Source organism: Schistocerca gregaria, chromosome 2, assembly GCF_023897955.1.
Source record: "Schistocerca gregaria isolate iqSchGreg1 chromosome 2, iqSchGreg1.2, whole genome shotgun sequence".
Taxonomy (NCBI): domain Eukaryota; kingdom Metazoa; phylum Arthropoda; class Insecta; order Orthoptera; family Acrididae; genus Schistocerca; species Schistocerca gregaria.
In genome coordinates this window covers 663,493,384-663,514,177 of record NC_064921.1, presented here as the reverse complement: position 1 = coordinate 663,514,177, position 20,794 = coordinate 663,493,384, and the positions used below count along the sequence as shown (strand labels likewise).

General features: G+C 40.4%; 1 non-coding gene across 1 annotated transcript; it reads right to left on the bottom strand.

Annotated features, from left to right (window-relative positions):
* Positions 1-2,341: 2,341 nt before the first annotated feature.
* On the bottom strand, positions 2,342-2,416 carry Trnat-ugu (transfer RNA threonine (anticodon UGU)). Its single transcript has one exon. It is a non-coding gene; the product is annotated as a tRNA-Thr (tRNA).
* Positions 2,417-20,794: the final 18,378 nt, after the last annotated feature.

The following is a 20,794-nucleotide window of genomic DNA, read 5'->3' as shown; positions in this document are numbered from 1 at the left end:
ACTGACAAACTGAGCTACTTGTTAATGAAATCACTTTGTAAGAATGGGAAATAAGCAATGTGGGCAACTGTCGACCAATTTCTTTGGTGTCTTTGTTCTGAAGGATTGTGAAAATCAGTGTGTAGGCCTAAGTGATTAGTGGACATCTCAGTACACATAATTTCCCGTCCGACTCGCAGCATGGTGTCAGATAAGGAGCACGCACAAAAGATGTAATAAACTCTTTAGTTTGTGAGGTGTTATTAGGTCTAAAGGAAAAGTTGAGGACATAAGGTATCTTCTTTGATTAACAAGGGTATGTGTTTGCGTGGAAATTACAGAACTTTTTCGTAGGCTAGAACAGTACTGAGGTATAGGTAATTCCCTTCAAAGGTTCGCTTCATAACTTAAAATTATTTGAAGCAGGAATTTGCCGTCCACTGTCAACTAAACTGAATCATTTGAATCTGACGCGGATCTTTGAAAGAGGGGGATGATACCGGTTTCTCTTCTCGATCATTTGCTTTTCTTGACACGCATTAATAGTCTGTTACAAAACATTCCAGATGCCTGAAACATTGTCGTCTTTGTACATACCTGGTTACTATGAGAGAAATCGAGCCTTATGTAATAACTAATAGGTTAGTTGCTAATATCAGCGCGTCGCTTTGTGAGAACGTTTTAATGCTTGACTGCAACAAAACACGAAGCACACCGATTTTGTCAAGGAACTATCGTTATACAGTTACCCAGTCGATTACCGTATATTCTTAAGGCTGAGAATAGGTGAAAAGCTTTCTTAAAGCGACACGTCGAAGTATTTGTGCAGAGACACAATACTGGTATCTTCACTAGAAGAATAAAAATCTCCACTGTCTCTGTCACCAAGTAGCTTAGGCTGCTTTATTTTCATTCTGTCAGATACAGGTATGTTTTGAGGGTACTCTGTGTCCTCATCAAGAATATTGCTGAATGAAAAAAAGGATGGTCAGTCAGTTGGCTAACTTAGCGAACAACGAGTGGGCCGTCATGCAGGTTTCTCCAAATTATCAGTCTGCCAGCCCTATACCCTGTTCAACGGGTTTCACTTTCAATAGACTCGCATTATAACTGCAAAAAGAGAATAATAAACTCAAGTACACAACCTAATTTCAAAAATTTCCCTGTGGAACTCTCCTTTTAATTTGTACAGGAGTTCTCGCCGGCAGTTCAAAATTTTTCCAGTGATGTGTTAATTATAATTATTAGTACTTTTCTGCTAAAGACACATTAATTCATTTTATGATTATTTAACTCATTGAAACGTATTTAAGATATGTTCTGCTCGTAATGAGACGTTTACATTTACAGGAGTTTCAGTAGTTTGTAAGCAATGACAGTGAAAGTTACTTAGTCCAGGCCTTCACACAGAAAAGATAACGGGGAAACTAGAGGAGGTAAGTTAAACATATTATAAACACACACACACCATCTTCCACACAGAATACTTAATGGTAGACATAACCATAAAATTCCCAAACGTAAAATTTCAAACTAAGTAGCTGTTCTACATTACGTTCTGTATAGTTGGCTATGAAAAACTGTAACAAAACAACTGCTATACATAACTTAAAAAGTCCAGGACATTCACAGCATGTGGTAACAAACTAAACTTTGTTTTCAAATGTGTAAACACTGTCTTAAAAACTCAGCCTGATATGTATAAACGTATATTTTTACAGTATAATAGAAAGATAATAAAAATCCCCTGATGATGCTGAAACGATACCGAAATATCTCTGGGAAATAAACGTCAAAATAAAAAATTATGATTTGCTCAAGGCATACCATCTCCAAATAGAAATCTGTTTGTAAACAAACATGGACAGGTGAGCTTCAAGCTCAAGAGTCTAAATTAACCTGGAACAGCTTCTGTTCGCATTTCTGCTGCTGGAGTAGCTACTAGGATACATTGGGGGAGACTGCTGGTAATGGGTGGCCAGAAAAAATCTGTGTCCTGTTTTGCATTCTGCTGGTGTGGAGCTTGTCCAGTAGCTGTTATTGATATCACAATGTGTGAGGGATGCACATGGTTGTGCATCACTTCTTGTGGTGTTTCCGTGTGATATTCTTAAACTATGTATATCGGTTGTCACCTGTGACTATGATGGCCCGAAACGTCATCTGCATCACTGGTACATTAGCGTAGATGTTGTTATCCATGACACTATTGCGCTGCTTAATCTAATACTGTTTTTAATTTCTTTTCGCTGCCCAAACATTTCTCCATAGACGTAAACAGTATATGAAATGATAATTAAATGGACACTGTAGCTGCATACAGGCGTTGATGTACTTCATTAGGGACATGTTGAAAATGTGTTGCCCCGACCGGGACTCGAACCCGGGATCTCCTCCGTACAGGGCAGACGCTCTATCCATCTGAGCCACCGAGTGCTCAGAGAATAGCGAGGCGGGGAGCGTGCAAGGGATAAGTCCCTGCAGGCGCGCTATCCCCTGTGCCCTCGGTGGCTCAGATGGATAGAGCGTTTGCCGTGTACGCAGGAGATCCCGGGTTTGAGTCCCAGTCGGGGCACACATTTTCAACATGTCCCTAATGAAGTACATCAACGCCTGTTTGCAGCTAGGGTGTCCATTTAATTATCATTTCATTTCTAGCAAAGCTGCATGGTCATCTATGGTAACTGTTCTTTGGGGAACAGATACTATCGTTATCTATAGTAAACAGTATATCTTAAATACAAGATGGCAGCCTTGTAGCACATGGATAAGTATCGACTATCGTTTCGTATCTCTGTTATTCGTGACATTGTCAGTCGGGTAGTCGTTTCACACTGGCTCATCTCAAATCTACTGCAGTAGTACGACTTTAACACGACTGAAGAAATCGGAGCTTATGAATTAAGGTATCTCATCAAGAATATTATCATTCCCTTTGTGCATTAATAATGAAATTTTCCATGTCTTCCATTTTATCCATTGTTTCACTTTTCCGAGTTTGTAGGAAATTTCAAGATTGTTTTCGAGTTTCAAAATGTGACCTTTCTCATTAAACTATATTCGATGGATGCCATTCCGAGAAGAACAATTATGAACTTACTAACAGTGTGAATAACTTGAATGTAGCACGGCGAGTTCAGCTTTTAGCCTTGTGCCCTGCAAAGTTCTATAGCAGTGTCCTGTAGTTGAAACAGTTAATAAGAATGAGACTAAGGGAGGCCGCCGCGTTGACTTCAAGATACACGGTTTACATCCTTGGAGAAGATTTTGTGCAGCGAAAATAAGTCAAAAATTGTATTAATTTGTGCAGTTCAACAATGTAATGTTGAACAAGCTCCACCAATGTACCAAGAATTCAGACGATGTTTTGGGATGTCAAAATTGTTAGTGAACACACTGTAACACCGAAAATCCAGATAAAGTACCTTCTTACCATCCACAATTTTTCGCCGTTTAATATCTGTTCATAATTTGTGACAAAATGCTATTTCTGAATTTAGAAGCTTTATAAGAGAAACTGAATTTAATACATAATGGATACTGTAAATTGGTGTGTAACTGCCAAGGGCACTGTTTAAATGTATCGATAGCGACGACGAAATGGTTGTGCTGTTGTAGTTTATCTTTGCGTATGGTGGGTCTGCGAGCAGAGAGAACACACAGTAGCTTGATACTTGAAGGAGTGCAGAAGTATTTGTTGGGCATTCCCATAGATGCGGTGTGCAGTTATGATCGTGCCAATGTCGGCGTACCTGTTTTGTTAACCACCGAGTATTGACAGCCGGTCGCAGTTGACAGGCAGAGAAAGCAGCAAATTTAGCTGTCTGTCCCACAATTATCTAGGCTATGGAGACGACTAGTGTTTCTCTACCAGCAGCTCAGAATTGCCGCCGTCCATTTAAACACATTGTAAATCACGCATTGGAGAAGTATGTGCCGAAAAAGTGGGTTACGGACGGAAAAGACCCACAGTGGCTTAACAGCGCAATTCGGAGAATGCTCAGGAAGCAAAGACAGTTGCACTCGCGGTACAAGAAAGATCGGGAGAATTACAGGCAAAAGTTAGTAGAGATTCGTGCTGCTGTAAAAAGAGCGACTCGTGAAGCATACAACCACTACCACCGTCATACCTTAGCAAAAGATCTTGATGAAAACTAAACGAAATTCTGGTCTTACGTAAAATAGAAGGTCTTGATGAAAACCAAAGGAAATTCTGGTCTTACGTAAAATTGGTAAGCGGGTCGAAGTCTTCCATCCAGTCACTCACTGATCAGTCTGGCCTGGCAACGAAAGACAGCAAAACGAAAGCAGAAATTTTAAATTTAGCTTTTGAGAGATCTTTCATGCAGGAGGATCGTACAAACATACCGCCGTTTGAGTCTCGTACAGATTCTCGTATGGAGGGCATAGTGATAGACATCCCTGGGGTTGTGAAGCAGCTGAATGGGTTGAAAACAATTAAATCGCCAGGTCCTGATGGGATTCCAATTCGGTTTTACAGAGAGTACTCTACTGCATTGGCTCCTTACTTAGCTTGCATTTATCGCGAATCTGTGCCCAACGTAAAGTCCCGAGCGACTGGGAAAAAGCGCAGGTGACGCATGAATATAAGAATAGTAGAAGGACGGATCCTCAAAATTACAGACCAATATCCTTAACATCAGTTTGTTGCAAGATTCTCGAACATATTCTCAGTTCGAATATAATGAATTTCCTTGAGACAGAGAAGTTGCTGTCAATGAATTAGCACGGCATTAGAAAGCTTCGCTCCTGCGAAACGCAACTCGCCCTTTGTTCACATGATATTTTGCGAACCATGGATGAAGGGTATCAGAAGGATGTCATATTCCTTGACTTTCGCAAAGCGTTTGACTCGTTTCCCCACTTCAGACTTCTAACTAAGTTACGAGCATAGGGGATTGGCTCCCAAATATGTGAGTGGCACGAAGACTTCTTAAGTAACAGAACCCAGTACGTTGTCCTCGATGGTGAGTGTTCATCGGAGGTGAAGGTATCATCTGGAACGCCCCAGGGAAGTGTGGTAGGTTCGCTGTTGTTTTCTATCTACATAAATGATCTTTTGGATAGGATGGATAGCAATGTGCGGCTGTTTGCTGATGATGCTGTGGTGTAAGGGAAGGTGTCGTCGTTGAGTGACTGAGAATACAAAAAAAAAAATAGTGTAGTGCTTAACACAATCACGTCGATTAAATATTTGGGCGTAACACTGCAGAGCGATATGAAGTGGGACAAGCATGTAATGGCAGTTCTGGAGAAGGCGGATAGTCTTCTTCGGTTCATTGGTAGAATTTTGGGAAGATGTGGCTCATCTGTGAAGGAGACAGCTTATAAAACACTAATACGACATATTCTTGAGTACTGCTCGAGCGTTTGGGATCCCTATCAGGTCGGATTGAGGGAGGACATAGAGGGAATTCAGAGGCGGGCTGCTAGATTTGTTACTGGTATGTTTGATCATCACCCGAGTGTTACCGAAATGCTTCAGGAACTTGAGTGGGAGTCTCTGGAGGAAGGAGGCGTTCTTTTCGTGAATCGCTACTAAGGAAATTTAGAGAACCAGCATTTGAGGCTGACTGCAGTACAATTTTACTGCCGATAACTTATATTTCGCGGGAAGACCACAAAGATAAGAGAGATTAGGGCTCGTACAGAGGCATATAGGCAGTCATTTTTCCCTTGTTTTGTTTGGGAGGGAAGATGCTAGTTGTGGTACGAGGTACCCTCAGCCACGCACCGTATGGTGGATTGCGGATGTAGATGCAGCTATGATATCGTAAGACTGTTAACTAACAGAATACAACTAATATTGTACAGGTATTATCCAGTGACATTTATTTAACAAACGATAATAACTAACTTCTTTGAATAATGACCTGCAATCGTTAAAACTTGTAGGACGCCTGTGTAGTCATTTTCCTCAGACATTATTACTAAACAGGGCCCCTTTCCATTTCAAGCAATCAACCGAGTGTCGTTAAAATATGAGGACTGATTATATATGTATTGCCAGTTTTTTTTTTTTTTCGCTAATGACCAGCTTCAGTCTTAATTTTGCTGCCTCATTAACAGTTCATTCTTGTATTGCATAACAGGGGTATTACTAATCTGCAGTGTGAGTATTAACGTCACTCATTTAAAGTAACGTAAAATTTCACTGGGGAAACTAATAAATAAAGATATAGCACAAATTAAGTGTGAACAATTTCGTTTATTCTGTGTTTAGGTTAACGAGTGACTTCTGCTGGATTGTTCTTATATTAAAATCTGTACGTGCGGATCTAGTTAACATCGTAGGCACGGGAACTTTATGAGACAGCCATTCACCGCCTTGTGTCACAGTGGCACAAGTGTGTCAACAACCATGGTCAATACTTCCAACATACAGGTACTGGTTTCTGTAAGTATGCCTCCGACTCGTTTCTTTTTGAACGTCCCTTATTTAAAGGGTGTCCCACTTATCTCGACCACCCTAAATAACTCTTTGTCCAGATGCAAATTACAAAATGTTTCAATCAAATGTTCTTTAGCCGTCAGGGGAACATCAATCAGCATGAGTGCCTTCGTTGTAAATTTTTACGAAGATATGAACAGCAATATGACTTTTCTAAATGGCACCCTGTATTTTTTATTCTGTAATTCATTTTCTCTCCTAAATAGTATCACTCTGTTATCATTCACTTAAACGCAACGGTATTAATTACATAAGACAACATTGACGTTGACGCTCCCAGCGCTTAGTGCAGATACTCGGGGTAATGGAACACATCCATATGCTGACGTTGACAGAGGACAAATGTAAACATAAGTAGAATGCACACCCGTCATTCCGTCAACCATTGTGGTTGAAGAGTTGTGTGAGTAGAATGTACACCAACAAAGAGAAGGTAGAAATGCTAATCATCTACAGGAAATGTAAGATAGCAGAATAGTAATTGCAGTACTGTTTTCTTATGTATGGGTACATTTAGTACAGTAGTTTACTCTCTTTAAATACTGTTGTATAGACTAGGCATACAGTAAAGGCAGTCCTTACTACAAACTACATCGACATAACGTTTCATTTACTGTTGTTGTTGAAGGTAGGCGAAATGCTACGCAAGCAGCGGAACTGTACTGAGAGGGGTAGCGTGACAGGAACCCACCTTCCTGACGGATGTTTCCTCGTCTTGTTGCGGCACTTCAGGAAACGGAAGTTTCAACCCACGATAACGCAATCGTCGTTGAACACGCACAGACGAAGCTGCCGATGTTACTACTCTCGCTTCCATTGCTATGAATCCATATATGAGAAGATGACAGCTGGAACACGAGATTGGCATTCATAAAACTAGTATAGTCTTACATCGTATTCTTACACGTCACCGGTTCCATCCTTATATACACCTTCAACACGAATTGCATGGGAATAATGTCCACAATCGTGTACAGTTCTGTCAGTGGGCACAGCAGCAAATCCTCGCCAACCTCAACTTCTTCTCCAACGTTCTATTTACCGATGAATGTTCTTTCTCAAACAAAGGAGAGGTAAACACAAGGAACATGCATTATTGGTCCAGCGACAACCCACAATGGGTTAGACAAGCGGAGTATCAGCGTCAACGGAGAGTTAACCTTTCATGTGGGATAGATACTTTGTACTATAATTATTGGCCCTTATTTCATCAATGGTAGTCTAAACGTCTCAGCGTATGCCAGCATCCTCAGACGAATTCTTCCTCCTCTAAGAACCAGAATGCTAATGTGGTATCAACACGACGGATGTCCAGCACATAATGCCTTGCATGCACATTGTGTTCTGAACCGAAGGTATCCTGCCAGATGGATTAGTCGAGGAGGAACTGTTACTTGGCCTGCTAGGTTCGAATGTTCAAATGGCTCTGAGCGCTATAGGACTTAACATCTGGCTGAGGTCATCAGTCCCCTAGAACTTAGAACTACCTAAACCTAACTAACCTAAGGACATCACACACATCCATTCCCGAGGCAGGATTCGAACCTGCGACAGTAGCGGTTACGCGGTTCCAGACTGTAGTGCCTAGAACTGCTCGGCCACCGCGGCCGGCGGTCTGCTAGGTCCCCTGATTTAAATCCTCTGTTCTTCTTTGGGGATATATAAAGACTTTGTCTATCGCGATATTCCAAAAACTACAGAGGACATGCAGTAAATAATTATTTCATTCAACGAGTGCACCAGTGTATCGGTGTCCAGGGTCACCACTTTGAGCATCTGTGAATGTTCTACTTTTGGGCAATGGTACGGGAGAGTCGAAGTCAATTTTGTGTTTACTTGGTTTTCATTTGTTTTCTAAGAACTCCACCAAGGTAAATGTTGTGTTATGTAATTAATAACGTTGTATTTCAGTGAACAGTAGACTGCGATACATTTCTGAATAGGATTTTAGGGGATGAAATGAATTACTGAATAAAAAATACAGGGTGCCATTTAAAAAAGCCATACCACTGTTAATATCTTTTTAAAAAGCAAAGCTACAACGAAATCAAATATGCTGATTGATGTTCCCCCTGACGGCTGAAGCACATTTCCTTGAAACATTTTGTAATTCGCATGTGGACAAACAGTTATTTATGGTGGTAAATATAAATGGGACACCCTGTGTACGAATATGTGCACTGCGTCACCCTCGCCAATCACGAGGTTCCAACAGCAGTGTGTGGGTACGTGAGGCGAGAACCTGGACGTTCACGTCATGTGTGAGTTAATGATATCACCTGCCACCAAATTTCCGCTAATTCTGCCTAACGGCACTGTGGACGTGTCACGCAATGGGAAGGTCTTTACACTCCCTTAACTCCTGTCTCTACCACACAAACATAGGGGTTACACTCGTCTGGTGTGAAACGTTTCCTGGGGGGTGCACCGGGGGCCGAACAGCGCCCTAACCCGGGTTTCAGTGTGGGGCGACGGAGGGGTGAAGTGGACTGCGGTAGTCGTCGTGGGGTTGCGGATCACTGCGGAAGCGGCGGGGACGGAGTCTCTCCGTCGTTTCTAGGTTCCCGCTTAACATAACATAACATAATATCATTTTAAACTTTACTATACCCGATCGGCAAGAACGAGGATTCTCAGATAATACTGTGGCTGATGTAACAACTACACTCTCAGACAATTCGTCTACGAACGCAAGGTGGGTTCCTCTAACCTAAAAAAGATCACGAGCCCGCCACACGTACTCTCCTAGTATAGCAGGCGCTTCTTGTGTGTAGTGCAAGTCAGAATCGTCTGAGCCTCTGTTTAGACCTTCCACTCTTCTCCAAATGACAGGACCGCAATAGACTCTGGGTATGATGTTACAAATAGTGAGCTAAGCCTGCACTTACCACAAGGCGTCAGACCCCCAGTGGAAGGTGTCATTCATGCCAACATGAAACAATACTTGCAGCTGTTAGCAGCCAGTACGCTCGATAGCCGGCAGCAAGACAAAGATATCGAGCACATGTTGGCGCTCTTTCCCACCCTGCCTGCTATTTCACTGAGGAGCTCCATACCCAACCTAAAGCTGAAGTTCCCAATGTCTAACATAACCGTCTTCTGCACTTTACCGGAATGGACAGGAAAATCGGCCGCTAGCTGCAAAGGAGAGGCAGGCCAAGCTGGCTCATTAGTACTACCAACACTGCGTAGCGCCTCGTACCTGTTGCCAACTCGTAAGGCGCCAGCAGTGTGACACGTTCCCTCTGTTTACTTCTGCCCACTGACACGAGAACCCAACAGTGTCTACACTCACTCCAAAGTAAAGCCGGACTGGTCCGCTGTTGGCTATCCGAAGACACGGCGACAACCACGTCACTGGAGAATTCCCACGGAGCCAAAATTGTTGCAAGTATTGTCATAGGATTTCGATATTGTTGCATCTTTGAGCAGTAGGCAGAAGCCTGCCAGCTGTGCCAAATACGGCTGTCAGCTGTTTACAGACGGCAGCCAGTTCTCCTCGTCATGAAGAGTTTGTTGAAACTCTGTCACTGTTACAGTACGTATATTTTGACGGGAGAACCTAATGCTTCATTCTCAAACCGGACCTCCTGAAGTTGCACCCATTGTGACTCATCTTAATTACAGTCACCTAAAATTGGTAATTCAAGCAGTACTCAGTGATGGTAGATAAATGCCTCAATAGGAAGGTGTCAACTACGTAAGTCACATCACATTAGATTTCTTCGCGAGATTAAGGGGGTTCGCCGGCCGCGGTGGCCGTGCGGTTCTGCGCTGCAGCCCGGAACCACGGGGCTGCTACGGTCAAAGGTTAGAATCCTGCCTCGGGCATGGGTGTGTGTCATGTCCTTAGGTTACTTAGGTATAAGTAGTTCTAAGTTCTAGGGGACTTATGACCTAAGATGTTGAGTCCCATAGTGCTCAGAGCCATTAAGGGGGTTCTGGTCCTACATCAAAAAAATGGTTCAAATGGCTCTGAGCACTATGGGACTTAACTGCTCAGGTCATCAGTCCCCTATAACTTAGAACTATTTAAACCTAACTAACCTAAGAACATCACACACATCCATGCCCGATGCAGGATTCGAACCAGCAACCGTAGCAGTCGCGCGGTTCCAGACTGTAGCGCCTAGAAGCGCTCGGCCACCCCGGCCGGCGGTCCTACATCGATAAATGGTTGAAACTGCATAATTCCTGCGTCCATTCACAGCAAGCACTGTACCTAACGATTTGTACTGTGTAAAAACTGAATAGGATCTAAAAAAAATACAAACATAGCTGTCAGGAATAAATGAGAAAGAAAAGCAAAATTTTCCGACTGTGGTAGGTACGCACGATAAATATAAATGATAAAAATAAGCAAACATTAAAATTTGCTCTGCAAAGTTTTCATTACAACCTAAGAGCCCTGACGAAACGCTTCTCATTTTTGACGAAGATAAATCGCATCTAGACGCTAATATTATGGGTGCTGTGGAGGAAAACCACATGTTCGTCTTTTACTACGAAGAAATTGTACGCATGAATTTCACCCATTTACAAAGAATGTTTTTTAAACTACTAAAAGATTTACGAGACGACACTGTCTATATTTAGACTGCTGAAGGAGTCAGAACTGTCACACGTGTTGGGAATTGTCTGGACGAGATCTATAGCACTAGTTACTTTAATTGCTGGTAAGATCTCTGGTTTGTGGCAAGTTCTTTATTGTTTGCAAGGGGACTTCATTTAAAGATAGTTGAGTGAAAGCGACATTTAGTACAATTTTTCATGGCTAAACTGACTGGCATTCATTCTGGAAAGGATAAATATAATGTTGGCAGTGAATTAATCAGACAAGTGACAGTTCTTAAATAACAAGGCTGACGTTGTCTTAGCGACTGAAACAAAACTTTTAAGCAGCACGAATAGTAATATCGATAGAGGTAACTTACGACAGATGCAGTAATAAACTCATGACAGGACTATAATAAATAATTTCTTAAAGCTAAAGCGTTCATTAAAACCGATAGGACAGATTAATTAAGTGTATGGTCCCACCCCGGTAGCTGAGTGGCCAGCGCGACAGAATGTCGATCCGAAGGGCCCGGGTTCGATTCCCGACTGGGTCGAAGACTCTCTCCGCTCAAGGACTTTGTGTTGTGTTGTCCTAATCGTCATCATTCCATCCCCATTGAGGCGCAGGTCACCGAAGTGGCGTCATATCTAAAGACTTGCACCCGGCGAACGGTCTACCCGACGGGAGGCCCTAGGCACACGACATTTACACTTATTTTAATAAGTGTATACTTCGTTAATTATAACAGACTAATACAAATCTGAATACTGAAAGACCAAAGATAGTAAACTGGGCCGCGCTCGCATGAAGTTAATAGCTGTGAGTTACTACATCAACTAAATATTGAAGACCCCGATAAGGTAATTTTCTAAGCTCAGATACTACAGCTGCAATCAGAGGTAAAAGCCTTAAGTCCATGACGTTCAATGTTCAATATATAACCAGACACATAAATAATTATTATCTTTCGAACTGCACAGTGGTGTACACCTAAGGTCCGAATTAAGGATATGCTACAGTAATATTTCGTAACTGGCAGGTAGTACATTTCGTTAGTGCGTAAGCAGTAGGACGGTCCTTAATGTGATTATAGGAATGCTACGACCAGTAACATCCAAAAAAATACCGACAAACTGCAACAGTGGGAACATCACAATATTTAGTGCATTCACTAAGGGTTTCAGAATAACTAGTCTACCTCAAAACTGCGTGAAAAAAGAATAAAAGTACAAAAGTTATTTAGAAGCCTTTGTTTAGAGAAAAAAAGGATCCTAAAGCATCAGTGTTTCAGAACGAAAGGATGTGCCAAGGACACCAACCAATCTCCTCAACGTCAAGAAGTAAATTACTCCTGATTGTATGGATGATCAGTAATGTTATACGTGGAAATTTTAGTTTAATAGGAATTTTCATACATTTTTCATAGGTTTAGCTTCCTTAAACGTTTCTGTTTATAAATGTCAACAATTTTTTTATTAATGAGCACTATTTTTCTACTAAAATAGGTCGTTTTTGTTACATTTTGATACAACAACAAAGCAATATTTGCTCTGACGTTCGTTTTTATTTTCTAAATCTATAATAATTTAAGAGCATGTGACGTATTAAGTACACTTACTGCTTCTTATTTAGGATGCATGCCTTTAATAAGGCTCCACTGATGACTAACTCATAAGTATTTACACCAGCAAAACGATGAAATTCTCGGTTCCCACTTTCCCCTAATACAAAAATAAATAACTTTCTAATACAGCCAACAGCATTTCCTTCAGTGTTCAAATTACATATACGGAAGCTGCTGAACAGTAAGAGCGTCTTAACAGAAAAACGAACTTTATTTCAGATTTTATTTCTATTTTCTTTACATTTTTTGTAGTTCATTACATATAACACCACGGATATCGTAGTGTTGTTCAAACGCATTGGAATGTTGGAGAATGGTTCATACATTATCTGACAGTATTCCTGTAGCCAATATTCGTGCCAATTAGCAGCAGCGTCATCCACTCGTATTAATTGTGGAAACCACAAAACAGATCACCGAAAACTCTACACGCAATTCGGTTTTCCAATAAAGCTGTGTGATGAGTAGCGACGCCAAATTCATGGCTGTTTTCGAAACTATGCCTCAGTAACTGCCAGTCTTACTTGTTTATCAGCAACAAATGTGCAGTATTCTCGCTAAGCACAACGGTGTAATACAACAACTAAATACACTTGGTCAATCATACATTAAAAGCCTAAGAAAATTAAAAATATGTATTGTGAACACGGCAGAATGTCCCAAAATATAGCTCTCAGTCTGCTCCTAAATGCCCAGTGTAATGAAGATTCCTGTCAGGCGGAAACTATAACTTGTATCGATGCTCGAATCCAGAGTTCACTGAGAGAAAATGGGGCGAAGAATGATTCAGCTAAGGGCTGTTCCATGTAGATCTTCTGTTTTGTTAATGCAGGCGAGTAACAGGGAAATGAGAGAAATGGCCCGTTCTTCATTTTTACCATATTTCCAGAAACCCAATATTCCGCCCCAAGGTAACTCCTACCCTCAATGATTTCACCCTCCCACTGGGCAGACTGATGCAGCCTACATCACTGCTCGAAGTCCTCCATGATCAAGAAACCTCTGGCACCTACTCAAGCCGAATTTGTTGGTAGCTTAAGTCACCTGATAATCCGTTCTACTCCACCTCTCCCAGAGGAAATCGGGGTAATCAATGAAACCCAAGTACATCCCAGAGAAAAGACCCATTAAAATTCTATTAATTGGTAACTCAGAGGACCTTCAAGGACACCTAGTAACCCAGTCCTCCTCTCTTCACCAAGAAAAGTTCTAGGTAGTTCCATGAAGTTGCTTCTGTATTGTTCATCGTTTATAATAGGAGAAGAAATATGAGGCAGTTGTTTGTATCTGTATAATGAACTGGAGGCTGATGTCACCCCAGAGAAAATCTCGGATGTCCCTGGAACCCGATCATGCCCCAGCGAGAGGACCTACTCTAACGGAATTATTTAGTTAGCCAGAGGGCTCTCAAGGTCATATAATAACCTGATCCCTTTCACATTTACCTGTGCAGCTCTTAATCTTTCCTGTAACCCAATTCAAGAAAGCTGACTTGGTATGTTTTATTATACATAACAGTACCAGAAAATGTGTTTTGTATGTATAAGATTCAGCAGCTGACACAGATACATCATTTGGATCAGAATGTCACAGCTTTCTCTTGCATAGCATGTGAGTGCCAGTGGATTGAAATGTATCAGTGTGATCTTAGCGCCAGGCCAAGATTTTGAAGCTATGCTAGTAGAAAATATTCTGTGCAGTGTAAAGGAGGAATAAGTTGTCGAGTTGGAACAACAGTGCAGCCATTAGAACATGCGTACGACAATCCATGTTTAAGGAAATGTGAGAACTCCAGCAACAACAATAACATTATTGTAAATGTCGTGTTGAATTTACCATCGACTAACATTGTCAATGTGCACAGAACAGTCGCCTATCTTAGCACAGAATGTTCATTTATGACATGAACTGGTCTGAACTTACGTTATTCATATGATGGCATATGGACTGCGACAGATAGATTGTGTTCAAGCTGAGCCTGCGTGAAACAGCTGTAAGATGCTGTTGCTTAGCGTGCGACAGAATGTGAAGTTTGTATGGTGGAGGAATTATACATGAGTAAATGTATGCTTGATAAACCAAGATCCGCTAATTTTATACCTAGAAGCAGAAATGTATTACAAGGTTAGTATGAGGTTGGTATCCTGCAATTATCATTCCTCTAATTGGCTTGAACAGAATATGCCCCACACGCAATGATTACAAAAAATTGTTCATCGACGACCATTGCTTTTCTTTATGAGGTGATAATGTAGAGTGGAGGTTTCAAATAACTGTATCGAAAGTACTCATAATAAAATAATGTTTCTTAGAAAACTGTAGTATCTTTTCACGCCTTTTACACCACTGAAATCCATCCAGTGAATATCCTTACAATTTTATTTATTCTTCCAAATACATACTGCAGTGATTATTACGTGAGATTAAAGTTATGAAGATGGGCAGCTATTACAGAATAGTAATTAAGTTAATTGCAGAGCTACAGAGGAAAGAAATAGATTATTATCCTCCACCTGTCAAACCAACAATGGCTGGCTATTTTGTATCTTTCAAATTAAGATTGTGACTATTTTATTTCTGTATAAAAAACATAATACATTCAAAAATTTATTTTATTCTTCCTTTTTACAACCTCCACAATGCAGTTTAATGGGAGCAAGTCAGTCAATTTGATGTTGTGCATTAAATCATAATGCTTACAACAATAAATGAATCATTTGAAATATTTGAGGTAACTTGTGGAATTTGCATGAAATATCACAAAATGTGTTTTTTCTTTGAGTCACCAGTCTTCTGACAGGTATTATGCAGCCCATCTCATATTCCTCCCCTGTGCCAAGACCTTCAACTCAGAGTAGCAGTTCCAAACTATGGCCTGAACTATTTGCTTAGTATATTCCAGTATATCTCTTTATCTACAGTTTCAACCATTACAGCTTCCTCTAGCACAGTGATGGGTATTCCCTAACGTCTTACCAGGTATCCTATCATCCTGTCCCTTCTTAATGTGAGTGTTTCCCATATAATCCTTTCCTTTCCGATTTTGTGCAGAAGCTCCTTATTCTTTTCCAAATGAGTCCATCTAATTTTCAACAATTGTTGGTAGCACCACATCTCAAATACTTCGATCCTCTTCCGTTCCTGTTTTCCTACAGTCCATGTTTCACTAGAATACCATACTGTACTCCAAAAGTATATTCTCAGACGATTCTTCATCAAATTGAAGTGTATGTTCGATACTAGTAGGTTTCTTCAGGAATGCCCTTTTTGCCAGTACTAATTTGCTGTTGATGTCCTCATTGGTCCATCCGTCATTGGCTATTCTGCTACCTAGGTAGTAGAATTCCGTAGCTCCATTTACTTGAATCATGATGTTAAGTTTCCTTTGGTTTACTGTCAGTTCGTATGCTGTGCTTATTAGACTGTTTATTTCATTCAGCAGATCCTGTAACTATTCTTCACTTTCCCTGTGGAAAACAATGTCATCAATCAATCTTATTATTGATATCCTCTCATCTTGAATATTAGTTCAAGTCATGAACCTTTCTTTTATTTCCATCACTGCTTCTTTGATGTTTATCTTCAACACAAGGGGAAAGACTACATTCTTGTCATACACCGTTTTTAGTCCAAGCACTTTATTCTTCGGGAAAGCAGACATGCCAGGTGCACAGTTTACAAGTTTATCGGTGCGTGGAATGCATACTGGGCCAGGGAGTTTGAATGAAAATCTAGTTTACTGATTTCAATAATTTCAAATTTCTTTAATATCAACAGGTATATAGTGAAAGGTATATAAATACATGCTCATCTATTGTTAATGACTTATGCACACAAGAAAGTCGAATGATTAGGTGCAAGACACTCTCACAGTGAAAAATACAAAAGCTTTGTTAAACGGGTGTTAGGGGGAGGATGTGGCTATGAGATTCACGATATTCGCCATAAAAAGTGAACATTAGCTCTGTGCAATATTTATATCTTATGATGATTCCGGCAAAATAGTTCAATGGCTAAAACTACTCATTGTATCAGAAACTGCTGAAAACACATCTCACATGATTATATCAGTAATTTCAGCACTTTAAGAAAAGCACTTTATAAGTTAATTACAAATGATGTAATCTGAGGACCGCACAAAGAAGGATGTAAAGTATTCCTGAATAGAAATGTTTTGATAGGATATCTGGGTGTTTAATGTCAGTTAGAGCTTCTAGTATGATGTTATGTTCTTGAGTGATGAAAAGTATCAAATATATTTAAACAGTCATTGATACAAATTCCATATTTGCTTGAGACTTACCTGTGAAACAGGGAAGGAAGTTACATACTTGAGGGAGCAACTGCTGTAGACAGGAATGAATCACAACTCTGTAGACTTTAAAACTGATTATGGTGCTAGTTTGAAAATAGTCGTTTCAAGGTGGTATTGGAGCAGTACTGAAACACCTCTTCCCATCATTCTCCCAGGTGGAAGTCAGTGTAAGAGAAGGTTTCAGCAGGATAATACAAATCGATATGTGGATGCATTTTAATATCTGTATATCATGTGGATATTCTTATACAATTATAAAACTACCGTCCGCTACTGTTATACCACAACCTCAAAGCAAGAGGCAGTTCGTACAATGAGACGATTTGAAGTGGAATGATCATATAAAATTAACTGTTGGTAAGGCGGGTACTAGGTTGAGATTCATTGGGAGAGTCCTTAGAAAATGTAGTCCATCAACAAAGGTGGTGGCTTACAAAACAATCGTTCCACCTATACTTGAGTACTGCTCATCAGTGTGGGATCCGTACCAGATCGGGTTGACGGAGGAGATAGAGAAGATCCAAAGAAGAGCGGCGCGTTTCCTCACAGGGTTAATTGATAAGCGTGATAGTGTTACGGAGATGTTTAGCAAATTCAAGTGGCAGACTTTGCAAGAGAGGCACTCTGCATCGTGGTGTAGCTTGCTGTCCAGGTTTCGAGAGGGTGCGTTTCTGGTTGGGATGACGAATATATTGCTTCCTTCTACTTATACCTTCCAAAGAGGTCTCGAATGTAAGATTAGAGAGATTCGAGCGCGCACGGAGGCTTTCCGGCAATCCTTCTTCCCGCGAACCATACGGGACTGGAACAGGAAAGGGAGGTAATGACAGTAGTACGTAAAGTGCCCTCTGCCACACACCCTTCGGTGGCTTGCGGAGTATAAATGTAGAAACAGTAGATGTAGAAATTATTTTGATGAGGCAATTATGGTATAAAGCAACAGAGCAGTGTTCCCCTCTGAAAGAAAATTTTAGTTGTGTTCACCGTGATATACCTAACGGAGGTGGCTTATCGGAAGTGAAAGTCAGAATTACGTACATATTTAAACAGTAAGAAATAATGAATTAAATGATTTATCTATCCACAGTGTCCAAATGATAATAAAAACCGTCGCCAGCCTAGTTAGGCATAAGAATGGGTAGCTTTCTAGTTAAGTACTGAAACTAAGTAACTTCAATGGGCAAACGTAGCCTATACTTTGTCACATGAGATTGCCATGAACTCTGGCACCTGCATATGTCCACGTTAAGGTTGGAGCTGACAGAGCAGAACAAACTATTTGCATAAATATAACAGATAGCGATACACACTATTACCTTCATAAAATGGTTCAAATGGCTCTGAGCACTATGGGACTCAACTGCTGTGGTCATCAGTCCCCTAGAACTTAGAACTACTTAAACCTAACTAACCTAAGGACATCACACACATCCATGCCCGAGGCAGGATTCGAACCTGCGACCGTAGCAGCCGCACGGTTCCGGACTGCGCGCCTAGAACCGCGAGACCACCGCGGCCGGCACTATTACCTTCAGGGTTTATTCAAGCTGAATGGTGCCAATAACATTACCATTAATATTCGCTGTAGAATCATAAATTGGACATAGGTTCAGTCTCTCTTTTAAAAATAACTGTTCTATCTGACATGAAAAAAAAATTTTATTATCAAACTATTTGCCACTGTCCTCTGAAAAAAAAATGAAGTTACTGTTTTCATAGATAGTGGTCTTCCTGTTACTTGTTACCAAGCAAAAGCACAACAGAAAAACTGTGGATTCTGTTACACAATTAATATACACTTTCAATACACAAGAGAGGCAAGCACTTAGCAAACATGAGTATATAACTTTCCACAAATGTAGGTCACGACTTTTACTACAGTGAAACGCAATATTGACAAATTTGTAAGAAACTGACTCTCCTTTTTAAATTTACAACAGGTAGCCCTATGATCATTACCTAAGCTTTCACAAAGCTATTTTACTACCTCCCACAAATTTACAAAATCCACAGTTAACCTGAAATACCTACCAAATATCAAACAACATTATTTAATTAACTGTTTGGCTTTGAGACTTTCGTTTTTTCCACAACAAGGACACTCGGCAATAATTGTTCAAATGGAGGGAAACCTGAGAGATGTTTGATAAAGAAAAAAAATCAAGGTTGATACATAAACTCAAAGTTACCTTATATTTGAGTACACTATAACGTCCAGTGAGCTTATCCGACACTCTACATTACTATAGTTCTTCTGTTCCATTACGGTGATGGCGCAATGTGGTGGCGACTGCATATTGGTAGGTGGATTTACAGCTAATATTGCTGGACTCTGTAATTCCTTGGTGGCGATGATAGACATCAACTCCAACGTAATTACAGGTAGTTGCTGCATCCATCTGAGGCTTTGGCACATTGGAAAACGGCACAAAAAGCTCCTCTCGGCACTAGCATAATTCTCAACCTTTTCGTCAGCAGCTGGTTGTTCAGTAGCTGATCCCCAACATACATTTCGTTCCATCTTTCTATCCATGCCCACCACATTTTTCGCATGCTACACAGTTCCGTACCCTAGGGGAATCACACCACCTTTTACTTATAAAATAAGTAAGAACCCTAAGTGAAGGTCAACAGTTTACGTAACAGCAACCAAACAGAATATTTTTAGATATTGACATTTCAGGAAAAAAATTGTTTAAACAAAATTATTCACCCTCAAAGATAACCAAAGAGATTATGTGAGAAAGACAAAACATATCATTTGCTCATATTGTGGGTATTACAGGGATTACATTTCATTACAGTTTCGAATTAATCATACACTAATCACAGAAGTTCAACGATGAAATGTTGAACAAAACAGAAAGATAAATGAATCAACAAAAGGTATGTAGTGTGTAAGGTATGGTGTTACACCACAATCATCTGACATGCATTATAATGGTCTTCTGAATACAGTATACAATCGAAATGAAGTGTTGGATAAATGTAAACATGAATTTTATGTACGTGATTTAGAACATATTTGAAAATAGAAAATTGAGGAAAAAAATTACGATACTGGTCAACATAGGTACTTACCACATCCATGCTCACCAGACAGAAGTCTAGAATATTTTCTAGTGCATGCTCAGATGCGTCAGCGATATAAGGGTACCGGTAGCAACATTTATTTATCGTGAAAGGTGCGCAAGGGTATATAAACTTCTTCAGGCCTCCAGCTGGTGGCTGGGTGTAGCAAGATGAGCTGCGAAGGAGTGCAGGTGCCTGATGAGCATGTCATGGCGTTAGTGCCACAGGTCAGTGCCACAGCTGTTTGTATACTGGCAATGGTGGGGGTAAGTAACTTTCTGTTCTGAAGCATAAAAGTACAAGAAGAAGACGGATACTAACTAAAACGCCTGTGATTATACCAATACTTCCGACGTAAGTGGAATTTTCCATTCATTATTCCTACATCGAGAGGATTGGAACTATTGAATCTTTAGTTAGTTGAAGGGTTGACAAGTATTTTCTAAACTATGAAAAACGCAAAAAGTGCTCAATAACGCCGGAGAAACTGCGAGGATGTAATAGAACAGTGGAATGTTTCGCTACTGGAAAAGGATTGTAGTTAAAACCATACTGACATTCTCTAGTGGTGTCCTTGAAAAACTTTCTAACTATACTACAGAGCAGAGTACTAAAAAAATATAGATGTGCTTAAACTTGTAAAAAATGGATATATTCTAACACAGAATTGTTCGTGTGAAATACATTGCCAGAGACTATGTGGGTGTCGAAAGAACATGACATGGAAAATTTAAATGTTGTGGAAGGTCGTGGACCTCACTGGGCCACAAAAAG